Source organism: Choloepus didactylus, chromosome 10 (genome assembly GCF_015220235.1).
Source record: "Choloepus didactylus isolate mChoDid1 chromosome 10, mChoDid1.pri, whole genome shotgun sequence".
NCBI classification, from domain to species: Eukaryota; Metazoa; Chordata; class Mammalia; order Pilosa; family Megalonychidae; genus Choloepus; species Choloepus didactylus.
The window spans coordinates 110,752,609-110,766,625 of NC_051316.1; the positions used below are offsets into that span (position 1 = coordinate 110,752,609).

Sequence of the window (14,017 nt, forward strand, 5' to 3'; positions counted from 1 at the left end):
ATGGCTGGGATCTTCCCCAGAGTTCTGGTGTCAAAATGGCTTTCTCTCAGGACATTCCTCTCTAGGCTGCAGCAGCGAGCTCCTTCTGTCTGAGCTTTTATATAGGGCTCTAGTAAACTAATCAAGGCCCATGCTGAATGGGTGGGGCCACGCCTCTATGGAAATTATATGATCAGAGTTATCACTTACAGTTGGGTGGGTCACGTCTCCATGGAAACAGCCTAATCCAAAGGTTCCAACTTAATCACCACTAGTACACTAGTATGTCTGCCTCCACAAGACTGCATCAAAGAACACGGCTTTTTCTGGGGAGCATAATGTATACAAACCAGTACATTCCACCTCCTGGACCCCAGAAAACAGTGTACAAAATGCAAACATCCCATTACAATATCACAAAAACTTAAATCATTTCAGTAACAATAAGAAAGTACAAGATCCCATCAAAATCAGTATCATGTGTTGTCTGTCCTAAGGAAAAATTCTCCTCTAGCTGTGGACCTGTGAAACTCAGAACAAGTTAAGTACTGCCAGTATACAAAGGAGGGACAATCACAGTATAAACATTTCCATTGCCATAAGGAGAAACTGAAAGGAAAACAGGGTTCACAGGACCAAAACAATCCCTAAAACCTGCAGGGCAAAGTCCATTAGATTTTGAAGTCTGACAGTCATTTACAGAATGACGGTTTATCCTTGGGGCTTGAGAGAACAGGAGTTCAACCCTTTCCAAAGGCTTGCACAGCAGCCCTTTTCTCTCCAAACATTGGGATGAGTGCTCCAACATATCCATGCATTGGGGAGATGCCCCTTTTCTCGGCCTCACCCTCATGCATCAGAGTTATCACCTACATTTGGGTGGGTCACATCTCCATGGAAACAAGCTAATCCAAAGTTTCCAACTTAATCAGCATTAATGTGTCTGCCTCCACAAGATTGCGTCAAAGAACGTGGCTTTTTCTAGGGGACATAATGTATACAAACCGTTATACTTTCGTTATTTGGAGATGAGAAATCGATGACAAAGCTACATGAGCTAACAAATAAATTCAGCACAGTGGCAGGATACAAGATTAATGTGCAAAAGTCAGTAATGTTCCTGTATACTACTAAAGACCTAACTGAAGAGGCAATCAAGAAAAAATTCCATTCACAGTAGCAACTTAATAAATCAAATATCTAGGAATAAACTTAACCAAGAATGTAAAAGACCTCTACACAGAAAATTACAAAACTTTACTAAAAGAAATCAAAGGGGACCAATTAGATGGAAAGATATTCCATGTTCATGGATAGGAAGGCTAAACGTCATCAAGATGTCAGTTCCACCCAAACTGATCTACAGGTTCAATGCAATTTCAATCAAAATTCCAAAAACCTACTTTCCTGACTTGGGGAAGATAGTTATCAAATTTATTTGGAATGGAAAGGGCCTCAAAATGCCAACAACATTCTAAAAAAGAGGAACAAAATGGGAAGACTTACACTTCCTTACGTTGAAGTCTAGTATAAAGCCAAAGTGGTCAAAACAGCATAGTGCTGGCACAGATACAGGCATAGTGATCAATGGAATCACATCACGAGTTTGGAAATAGGCACCCAGGTCAGTGGTCAACTGATTTTTGATAAGGCCCCAAATCCACTGAACTGGGGCAGAACAAATGGGACTTCAACAAATGGGACTGGGTGAATCGATAACCATTTCCAAAAGAATGAAAGAGGACCCCTACCTCACACCCTATGCAAAAATGATCTCAAAGTGGATCAAAGACCTCAACATAATAAAGACTACCATTAAACTCCTAGAAGATAACTTAAGGGAAACATCTTCAAGACCTAGTAATAGGAGGTAGTGCCTTAGACCTTATACCCAAAGCATAAGGAATGAAAGAAAAATAGATAAGTGGGAACTCCTCAAAATTTAAACCTTCTATGCCTCAAAGGACTTTTTTGGTTAGAGGCAGCCAATTCAATGGGAGAAAATATTTAAAAACCATATGTCTGATAAGAGACTGATATCCAGCATATATAAGGAAATCTTACAACTCAATGATAATAGTACAAACAGCCCAATTATAAAATGGGCAAATGATGTGAGAAGACAAGACATTTTTCCAAAGAGGAAATACAAATGGCTAAAAAACACATGAAAAATGTTCATGTTTACTAGCTATCAGGGAAATGCAAATCGAAACCACAATGAGATATCATTTCACACTAATATGAATGGCTGCCATTAAAAATGCAAACAAGAAAGTTCAAATGCTGGAGAGGATATGGAGATATTGGAACTCTTATCCACTGCTGGTGGGAATGTATATTGGTACAGCCACTGTGAAAGACAGTTTGGCGGTTCCTCAGAAAACTAGTTATTGAGTCACCCTGTGATCTGGCAATTCCACTTCTTAGCATAACCCAGATGATCTTAAAGGAGTGACACAAACAGACTTTTGTACACCAATGTTCACAGCAGCATTGTTCACAATTGTCAGGAGATGGAAACATTCCAAATGTCCTTCAGCAGACGAGTGGATAACAAAATGTGGTATATACATATGATGGAATACTATGCAGCAGTAAGAAGGAACATGGTCATGAAACATGACAACATGGATGAACTTTGAAGACATAGTGCTGAGTGAAATAAGTCAGACACAAAAGGAGAGATATTGTATGTTTTCACTAATATGAACTCCCTGAACAATGTAAAATCAGTGTCTTATAATTTAGAGTATAGAGGTTCTAGAGAAAGACAGAAGCTAGAGGATGGGAAATGATTACCTAATATGTACAGACATGTTAATGAGGTTGAACTTAAAGGTATGGGAATAGACAGGGTGATGATATTTAATGGGATTATATGTATCAGTGCCACATTGAAGGCAAACATGATTGAAAGGGGTTGTGTAAAAGCATGTATCCCACAGATTAGTACTACAAATATAAATAGTGCTTGCATGATCTACTTCTAAGGTATGGTACAAAGAGTTAATAACAGAGTGGTATATGGGCTACCTGTTGCATATTATAGAGTATACATAATGGGAATACCTTACCAGTACCACACTGATACTTGGGATCACTAATTAAGGGCTGATAAGAGCTTTTGTGTATTTTGTGTTATGATAATTGTTCAAAATTGAGAGTGATGATGATTATAGAACTGAGTGAAGAGAATGTGAGACACTGATTGTTTATCTTGGACAGAATATATGCTATGTGGAATTAGGAACCCCCTACTTAATAAGCCCTCATTCTTGAGGCTTGCTTTTGTGAAACTTATGACTGTAAAGGGAGGCTAAGTCTACCTATAATTATGCCTAAGAGGCACCTCCAGAGAACCTTTTTGTTGCCCAGATGTGGCCTTTCTCTCTCTAAACCCAACTCTGCAAAGAAATTCATACTCACCCCTGGCTACGTGGGACGTGACTCCCAAGGGGTTAGTCTCCCTGACTATGTGGGACAGATCACCAAGGAATGAGCCTGGCTCTGGCATCCAGGGATTGAGAATGCCTTCCTGACCAAAAGGGGGAAAGAAAGGTAATGAAATAAGGTTTCTAGTAGAGTTGAGAGACTATCCTGGAGGTTACTGTTATGCAAGCTCCAGGCAGATATCTCAAATGGCTGCAGTATGCCAAGCCCTAATCAACAGTAGTCCCGAAAATACTAAAGAATCCCTAGGTCCCTATCTGAGGCTATATAAAAGTTTCACTCACTACGTTTATTTTTCGAAAACTTAAATCCTCCAGAGTGTTCCTATGCCAGGTAAGTCCCCAAACCCAGAGGCAACAGCCTCTTCAAGAACATCAACCAGATGCATTCCCCTTCCTCATGATGTTGACTCCCCTTTTCAATATGAATAAGTTAGGGTGGTCACTGCCCACATACCCCTGAAGGTGGAGACAGTGATCTAGTGGGAGTGAGGGGTAGCAACAGGCAAGATAGGACTTAACAAAGGATTACAAATACTAACTCTCTTTATGAATTTTTTATATTAGTTTTTAGGGTACTAGAATACCTAGAAGGAAATAACTGACATGCTGAAACTGTAACATATAACATTCTTTGAAATTTGCTCTGTAGCGACTTGTTAAATTGTATTTTGAAAGTTATCACCTTTTTGTATATGCGTTATTTTTCACAATTAGGAAATTAAAAAAAGGAATGTCAAAGGAAGTCTTTCATACAGAAGGAAAATGATACCAGCTGGCTTGTCTGAATCTTTGCGAAGAAATGAAAATCACTAGAAGTAACTATGTAGGTAAATATGGCTTTTTTCTAATTATTTATAATTCTTTAAAGGGCAATTGAAAATAAAGATAATTGTTTTAAAGCAGAAATAACGATATGTTGCATGGTTTCTAATTAACATCTATAATACAAAGGCCAGTATGAGAAAAATAGAATTCCGCTGTTGTTTTGTTCTTACAATATAACATAAGTGGTATAATATCATTTTAAGGTAGCTTGTGATAAGCCAAACTTATATTGTATAAACCCCCAAACAATCATAAGACAAAAGGGATTAGCTAATAGGCCGACAAAGTGGAGAAAATGGAATCACTCTATTTAAAAGAAGGCAGAGAAAAGGTTAACAGAGAGCAGATTGGACAAACAGAAGACAGATAACAAGATGATAGATTTAAACCTAACCATATCAATATTCACATTAAGTGAAAATGGTCTAAACACCTCAATTAAAAGGCAGAAATTATCAGATAAAATTAAAATGCACCATGTAACAATATGCTGCCTACATGAAATGCACTTTTTTTCCGTCCTTTAATTTTCTTTTTTTAAATGTAATTTTATGGAAATATACTCACATACCATACAGTCATACAAAGTGTAGAACAGTTATTCACAATTTCATCATATAGTTGTGTGTTCAACACCACAATCTATTTCTGAACATTTTCATTACTCCAAAAAATGAAAATAAGAAGAAAAATAAAATTAAAAGAGAGCACTCATTGCTTCCCATACCCCTCCTCCCTCTCTCATTTACTTAAAAAATTTTTTTAAAAATTGAAATATGTCCACATGCCATACAGTCATCTACAGTGTAAAACAGTTGTTCATAGTATCATCATATAGTTGTGCATTCATCATCACAATCAATTTTTGAATATTTTCATTACTCTAAAAAATAAAAATAAGAATAAAAATAAATGCAAAAAGAACACCCAAAACGTCCCATGCACCCGTCCTCCATATTATTCATTTACTTTTTGTCCCCATTTTTCTACTCATTTGTCCATACACTGGGTAAAGGGAGTGTGAGCCATGAGGTTTTCACCATCACATGGTCACACCATATAAACTATATAGATATACAGCCACCTTCAAGAATCAAGGATACTGGATTGCAGTTCAGCAGTTTCAGATATTCTGACTATTCTAATAAACTAAAAACTAAAAAGGTATATCCGTATGATGCATGAGAGTTACCTCTTGATTCCATTTGAAATCTCTCAGCCACTGAAACTTTATTTTGTTTCAATTCTCTTCCTCCTTTTGGTCCAGAAGGCTAAGAAATGCGCTTTAAATATAAAGATGCAAATAAGTTTAAAGTAAAAGGATATGTGCTTACACACTAAAGAAAGTTAGAGTAGCTATATTACATTAATGTCTTATTTCAGAGTAAAAGTATTAGCAGGAGTAATGAAGGTTATTTCGTAATGATAAAAGGATTAATTTGTCAACAGGAGAGCAATCCTAAATGTTTATGCACCTATTTACTTTAAAGTGCTTGAAGCAAAAACATTTAGAACATCAATGAGAAATGGATAAATGCACAATTATAATCAGAGATTACAGCACCCCTGTTAATAATTGACAGAACAAGACAAAACATTAATAATATATAGAAGACTAGAACAATATCAACCACCTTGATATAATTAATTGGCAAGTAGAGAACACTCAACAACAGCAGAATACATTTTTTTTCCTAGTGTACATGGGACATTGACCAAAAGAGAACATATTCTAGCCTATAAAATATGTCTCAATAAGAATTTGCGAAAAATTTCAAGTCATGCAAAATAGAATTAAATTAGAAACAACAAATAAAAAAGAAAATTAGTACTTTGAACTCAATAAAAATTAAAACACCTAAAATTTGAGGTACCATAGCTAAAGCACTATTTACAGGGGATTTATAGCAATAAACACAATGACTCCAACTTCCATCTTATAAAATTAGAACACTAAAAATAAGAGCCAATGAAAACCAAAGAGTAGAAATTGTACATCATGACCACGTGGTGTTTACCCCAGGAATGCAAATTTGGCTTAACATTAAAAAGTCAGTCAAAGCAATTTACCGTGCTAACAGCCTGAAAATGAAGGACCATATGATCATTGGATTGCAAGAGATATAGAAAAAGAATTTCACAAAATTAAACATCCATTTCTGATAAAAATATCCAGCAACTGGGAATAGAAGGGATCTTCTGTAACCTGATGAAGACATCTATGAGCTAACCTCATACCTAATGGTGAAAGACTGAATGCTTTTGCTCTAAGATTAGAAACAAGGCAAGGATGTCTGCTTTCACCAGTTTGTTCAACTCTTTACTGGAGTTCCTAGCCAGTGTAATAAGGGAAGAGAAAAATTTGCATTCAGATTTGGGAAAAAATGCATTCAAATTGGAAGGGAAGAAGTAATACTATCACAAATGACATGATCATCTATGTAGGAAGTCTTGTGGAATCTAAAAAGATACACTAGCTCTAGTAAGCGGGTTTGGGAAGGTGGCAGGATATGACTTTAATATATAAAAATTCATTACATTTCTGTATATTAGCAAGAACCAATTGAATATTGAATTTAAAATACCATTTACAATAGCATCAAAAATATGAAATATTTAGAGATAAATCCAAAAATATGTGCAATACACGTTCGCTGAAAAGGCAAACATTTTTGATAGGAATATTGAAGACCTAAATAAATAGATATACTGTGTTCATGGATCAGAAGAGTCAATATTGTTTGGCTGTCAGTTCTGTCAAATTGATCTGCAGTTTCAATGCAATGTCATTCAACATCTCAGAAGGTATTTTTGTAGAAATTGACAAGCTGATTATAAAATTCATATGGAAATACAAAGGACCTACGACAACCAAACCATTTTGAAAAAGAATATATTTGGAGGACTCACACTGCCTGATTTCATGGCTTATTATAAAATCACAGTAATCAAGGCAGTGTGTTATGATGTAAAGATAGATAAGTAGATTAGCTGAATACAATAGAGGGTCCAGAAATAGACCCACAGACATATATGGCCATTTGATATTTGACAGAGGTATAAAGGTAAGTCAGTAAAGAGAGGTAATCTTTTCAACAAATGGTACTCAAATAATTGGATATCCATAACACATAAAAAGTGGAACTTCAATCCATACCTTGTACCATCTATGAAAAATAACTCAATGGATCATAGAATTAAATGTGAAATTTAAAGCTATAAAATTTGTAGAAGGAAGTATTTGAGAAAATATTTGTGATCTTGGATTATACAAAGATTCCTTAGTATGATTGTAGGAAAGGTCCCATTAAAGTAAAATTTGATAAATTGGATTTCATAAAATTTAAGAACTTCTGCTCTTTGGAAGATACTTTTAAGAGAATGAAAAAAGAAGTCACCAACTGGGAGAAGCCACCAACTATGAGAATATATTTTGCAAATTATATATCTGTCAGAAGACTTGTATCCAGAGTATATTAAGAACCCTCACAATCCAGTGCTAAGGAAACAAGCAACCCAATTTTAAAAATGGGCAAAAGATGTGAACACTTTGGAGAGGTATCTGTTCAAGACTTTTGCCTATTTTTTAATTGAATTGTCTTTTGTTGTTTAAGAGTTCTTCTTATAGTATGAATATTAAACCCTTATCAGATAAAAATAAGATTTGAACAGAAACGTCACCAAATTAGATATACAGGTGACACATATACACATGGAAATATGCTCCATGTCATTAGGGAAATGCAAATTAAAACCATAATGAATTACCACTATATACCTGTTAGAATGGCTAAAATTTAAAATTAAGATCATACGAAGTGTTGGCAAAGATGTACAGTAAATAAAACTTTCTTACACTGTTAGTGGAAACATAAAATGGTACAACCACTTTGGGAAACAGTTTTCCAGTTTCTTAAAAAGTTAAAAACATAAACCTAAGCAGTGTCAGGTATTTTGCCCAATGAAAAGGAGAGTATGTATGTGTATAAAGACTTGTCTATGAATGTTCATAGCAGCCTTATTTGTAATGCCCCCAGGCCCCCCAAAAAACCTGGAAACCAGATGTCCATCAACAGGTAGTTAGATAAACCAATTTTGCTGTAGCCATACAATGACATATTTCTCAGCAATAAGAAGAATGGACTGTTGATATAACTAACTATATGGATGGATGTAAAAATATTTATTGAGAGAAACCAGGCAAGAAAGTACATAATGTATGAGTCTAGTTATTTAAAATTCTAGAAAATACAGACAAATTTGTAGAAATGAAACACAGGTAAGTGGTTGCCTGGGAAGGGAGCAAAGGCAGGAGGGCCACAGGGCTGGGAGGGTTGAGAGGGAGAGATTACAAAAGGTGTTTCTTAAGGAAACTTTTGGGAATGATGTGTATGTTCTTTTTTTGTTGTAGTGGTGGTTTTGTGGCTATCTTTTTTACATATTTTAAAACTTAGCATATTGTATATTTGAAATATATGCAGATGATTGCATTTCAGTTATGTCCCCAGTGAAGCCATTTTTTTTAAAAGAAATATTTTGACAAAACATGGTCAAATGTGATAGGAAAAACAATACAACACATTACTAAGCACAAGTAGGAACTAAGTAAATATTTGATAAACTGAAAAAAAAACTAGCACTATTAAGTAACTTTTTTGAGCAAACTTCACACTTTGCTGTTCTTTAGTTCAGAACATCTCTTTTGATTGCTCTGCTAAACATGGTTTTTACTAATATATGCTATTATCATACTAACATGAGATTTAAACAAATTAGATGTTTCTTTATGGTGTCTGAACTCATGCTTACAGCTTCCCAACTCTGTTCAGGGTCTATGTGGAAGTTTTATGATCTGGTTTTGTGTGTTGGTTATTGCCAGGATGTAACACGTGCCAGCATTTAAATATAATTTTACAAAAAATCAAAAGCCTTATCAAAGATGCATATAGATGATTTTTAGACTTTTAGGAATTCTTTTTTTGAATTATGCTTGTGACTCTTCTGAACTTTACTATTAAAAAGTTAGCCTTGAATAGTGCCTGGTATTCAGGTGCTCAGGAAGTATTTGTTGAATGAATTAAAAAATGTGTAAGAGAGACAAAATAGGCATGGTTATTGTAGAAATAAACTCTAAGTATTTCAGTTCTTTGGTCATTTTCAGCAGATACATGTCATTGCTGCAATCATAATGGTGAGAAATGCTAGTATAACTTCTTGTAGTTCAATGACAGTTTTATACTAACTTGTTTCTGATGAACAGTAACTTTATGGTAATAATATGTTTCCATTGGTTTATGTTCATGTAACTGTTAGACTATAGTAGCATTTAATGAGTATTTCAGTAAGTGTTGATACAAATACATCACCTGTCTCTCATTCCTAATTTTACAATATTGCAAAAAGTGAACCTGTGTAATAGGAGTGAGGTGATATGTCATCTTAATTAACATCAAGGAGTTTTTAAGTTTTGTGTGTTTGGAGAAATGGCACAGTTATTTGCCATTTTATACTTGACTTGATTGATCAGCTGGTTTAGTATAAAGGAGGCAGCAATTAAATTGCTTTTACATTTCCAAAACACTTAAGGCGGAAAACAGAAATGACAGAGGCAGGTAGACATGCTACAAGCATATTATTGCCAAGGAAATTGAACTGTCTTTAGCACTGGCTTTGAGAAGAAGTACTACCTTTAGTTGGAGATAAGATAATGCATGTGGTATAGTGTCAACTAACTAGAGACACAATGAAATTGATATTTTGCATTAGTTGTGCATTATTTATCAAGACTGATAAGGCAACAGTATATGCCTGATGCTTTTGCCACCATCTACATGATACTTTATACATCAAGTGATTGGGTAGCTTGGCTCTAGGTTAATATTTTTACAGTCAGAGTTGTGGGCATCCTTTTGTAAATTTGTAAATTAATATCCACAAATTTAAACCGTAGATAGGAGAATGACAGAGAAAGCAGAAGCATTGACAGGAAAGAAAAAGGAAGGAACAGAGAATGAAGAGGGTGTGTTGAAACTGTGAGAAACACATGGATTTATCACAGCGGCTATTCACTGTAAGTGGTTCTAAAAGAAAAAATCCAGATTATAAAGCAAATACTGAATACAAATAAATGTTAATTTTTAGTTTTCAGGAAGAACCATGTCAAACTATAAAGGAGAAAATTGGGAGCTAGGAATACTTATGGCCTGAGGTTTCCTTCTAGGAGTCATTCCTAGACCATCTATAATTTGGAACAAGCCAACATATGTTGGTCTTTTTCTACCTTCTGTCCCTAGCACCTGGCCTGCAATGCTTAGCATTAAGAAGTGCTCAGTAAATGATGTTTATATTTGATCTTCTTTCCCCATTCTGATGTGTGTGCCGGTTTGGATGTATTATGTCCCCCAAAATGCCATTATCTTTGATGTACTCTTGTGGGGGCAGATGTATTGGCGTTGATTAGGTTGCAACCTTGTGATTGAGTGTTTCCATGGAGATGTGACCCACCCAACTGTGAGTAACACCTTTGATTAGGGTGTTACCTCTTGATTGAACGTTTCCATGGAGGTGTGGCTCCACCAATTCAGCATGGATCATTTTTGGATCACTGGAGTACTTTAAAAAGAACCACACAGGCCCAGATGCTGCTGCAGCCTAGAGAGGAATGTCTTGGGAGAAAGCTATTTTGAAACCAGAGCTCCGGAGCAGACACCAGCCACATGCCTTCCCAGCTAACAGAGGTTTTCCGGACACCGTTGGCCGTCCTCCAGTGAAGGTACCCGATTGTTGATGCCTTACCTTGGTCACTTTATGGCCTGAAGACTGTAACTGTATAACCAAATAGACCACCTTTATAAAAGCCAATCTATTTCTGGTGTTTTGCAAAACTTCAGCATTAGTAAACTGGAACAATGTGACTTGCTGGATTGATGTCTCCTTTTTTATTTTGTTTTTGCTTCATTAATTCTCCTTTGCGTTTTAAGCCCTTTCTTCTGGTTTATTTATTTTATTATGTTTAAAGCTTGTTGAGCTTAACATTTAATTCATTTATCTTTCCATCTTTTTAAATTTTCTAATAAAAGTATTTTAGACCATCCATTTTGGGATCCATTCTTTGCCTGTTCTCCTTGGGTTTTAATGTGTGGTATTCTCAGTGTCTTTTATTTCTAAGTAATCAAATTTCTATTTAGAAGAGTATTTTTAAAAAGATTTCTTCTTATTTTGATTATTTTATTAATTTTTTGTTTTATTGCATTTTGGTCAGAAGATGGCCCATTCAATTTTTGCTTTGGGGAGTTAAAATTTTCTTTGTGTCGTATTACATGGTAAATTTTCCAGAAATACTCTATAGGCATTTGAAAAGAATATGTATTCTCCATTTAAAACTTATATCTATTAAATTATGTTTAATTTTGTTATTCTAATTTGTACATGATTTTGAATTTTTTTCTGTTTTTTTTTTTATGACTAGAGACATTCTCTGTTCCTTTTTTTTTTTTTTTAAACCCCCAGTAACAGTGTATTGGGCTTTATGTTTTAAGCTCTTATGTGCTCCTAAATGAAATGTCTTTATTTTTCCCCATATTATTTGAATGACCACTTCTGAGGATAGAATATTGGGTTTTAAAGAGTTTTTCCCTAAGAAATCTGTAGACCATCGTTATTATCCTTTGGCATTTTGGGTTACAGATAAGGGATCTTATATTCTGTTTTAGTGCTTGTTTGGTTTGCTAAAGCTGCTAAAATGCAATATACCAGAAATAGTTGGCTTTTACAATAGGGATTTATTAGTTACAAATTTACAGTTCTAAGGCCATGGCAAAGTCCAAATTAAGGCATCAAGAGGAAGATACCTTCTGTCAGGAAAGGCTAATGGCATCCAGGGCACCTCTGTCACCTGAGAAGGCACATGGCGATGTCTGTTGGCCCTTCTCTCCTGGGCCTTGGTTCCAAAATGGCTGTCTCCAAATGTCTCTGGACATTTCTCTCTCAGCTTCTCTGAGGTCATCTGTCTTTTAGCCTCTCATCAAGGGGATTAAAACCCACCCTGAATGGGCTGGGTCCCAGCTCCATGGAAACAGCCTAATCAAAAGATCCCACCCACAATAGTTCTGCACCCACAGGGATGGACTAAAAGAACATAGGCTTTTCTAGGCTGCATAGCAGATTCCAGCACAGTGCTTTAACTTTAATACTGTTTCCGAACAATGGTCACCTGTAATAGGTGTACTCTTAAGTAAGATTTCATAACTGAGGGAGCACTGAGATTTACAGGTGATTAACCACAGTTACAGACTGCATTTCAGAGATTACTAGTGTGTCTTATTTTGGGACCATTTGTTGTTTCCCCCACCCCCAGGCTTTTGTTGCTCTTCTATCAAATCAATTTACCTGTTCTAATCTAATTTCTAAAGAATGTTTTTTTGTTTTTTTGTTTTTTTTGGTGTGCCCTGCCTACCCTACCCCATCTTGTTTCTTTTATCGATTTCAACTCCTTTTTCAGTGCTGTTACGTCCTTTCCCCATCTGTGTTTCCACATATCCAAAAGCCAAGGAGATATTACCGTGGAATTGATATTAGGGTCCAGAGGGATTGCCATAGCTCTGAGGGAGAGAATTGTATGGGGCTAGTTTTGAGAATAGGCTCTAGTTATGCTATTGAAATAAAAGTTGGATGGACCTAAGACTCAGTAAAGGATATATGAAAACTCAAAAAACCAAAGTATGGGCAGTAGAAATGGCCTACAGGAATTGGCTTTTTCTTGTATGCTCACAGGCTGACACTTAAAAATTTCTTGGTTTTGGCATGCCCCATACTTGAAGCAGGTCAGATTTAGAGACCATTTGTAGTTTGTGCCATACTTCAGAATATATGAAGAGTGTAACTAAGAGATTGTATTTTCTTTCATGATGCTGTAAACTGGAGAAACCTTCCTTCATAAATACAGAGCAGTGCCATCCCACAGAACATTTTGCAGTAATGGAAGTGTTCTTTCTGCACTAATGAATATGATAGCCACTAGCCACTGGTGGCTGTTGAGCCTTTGAAATGTAGCTAATAAGGAACTAAGTTGTCAGTTATATTCAGTTTATCATTATTTTAAATTTAAATAGTGACAGTGGCTAGTGGTTGCCATAGTGGACAGCACAAATGAGGATCAGCAAGTCTGCTGTCCCTGATGCTGCTTGGGCGATCTAGGGTTGCTGCTCGGTTGGGCTGTGCTGTTTCCAAAGGAGTCAGGGCTTGGCTATCTGTGACAATCTACAGTTTTCTCATAGCAACAGTAATAAGTCTGATTGACTGTGTTACGTAGCAGTATTACTTTTTTAGTTCTGGTCAGCAGTGTGCTAAAGGAGATTTTTGTAGGTGGTCTGAGGACCTAATCATTCCGTGTATAGCATTGTCTTTGTGATAAAACCCTCATATGAATCTCAACCCATCACCTTACCATCTTTGGTCCTCAGTCTCCTTGTGGGCAATCATCCTGTGTTTTATTTTCCCAGAATCCCCTCCGCAGGGATTACAGCACAATGTGTATAATGCTGTGTGCATGTTGGTTCTTCAGCTGGTGTGTGTCAGAGATGGTTTCAGCAACAAAGGTATGTGTGTGGGTGTCCTATATACTCAATAATCAGAGAAAGTTTTTACTTTTGCACACTATGAGTTGACATTTTAACACATTTCCTTTTTTTCCTTTTCTCTGATTTCTCACCCATTGCCCATCTTCGCAAGATCATATACCACAGAAATACATTCTCCCC

General features: G+C 35.9%; 1 protein-coding gene across 6 annotated transcripts in view; it reads left to right on the top strand.

The window, feature by feature from the left end:
* KIAA1958 (KIAA1958 ortholog) overlaps window positions 1–14,017 on the top strand; it is a 231,923-nt gene that overhangs the window by 48,158 nt on the left and 169,748 nt on the right. For 2 of the 6 annotated variants that reach the window (XM_037797927.1, XM_037797923.1), the window contains exons 2-3: window positions 4,149–4,261; window positions 10,210–10,329. The exons of 2 other annotated variants lie outside the window; for them this stretch is intronic. The gene's annotated coding sequence lies outside the window, so the exon portion shown is untranslated. Of the gene's footprint in view, window positions 1–4,147; window positions 4,262–10,209; window positions 10,330–14,017 lie in introns of those variants that run through there. 2 more of the 6 variants (XM_037797924.1, XM_037797921.1) reach the window with 2 other exon arrangements.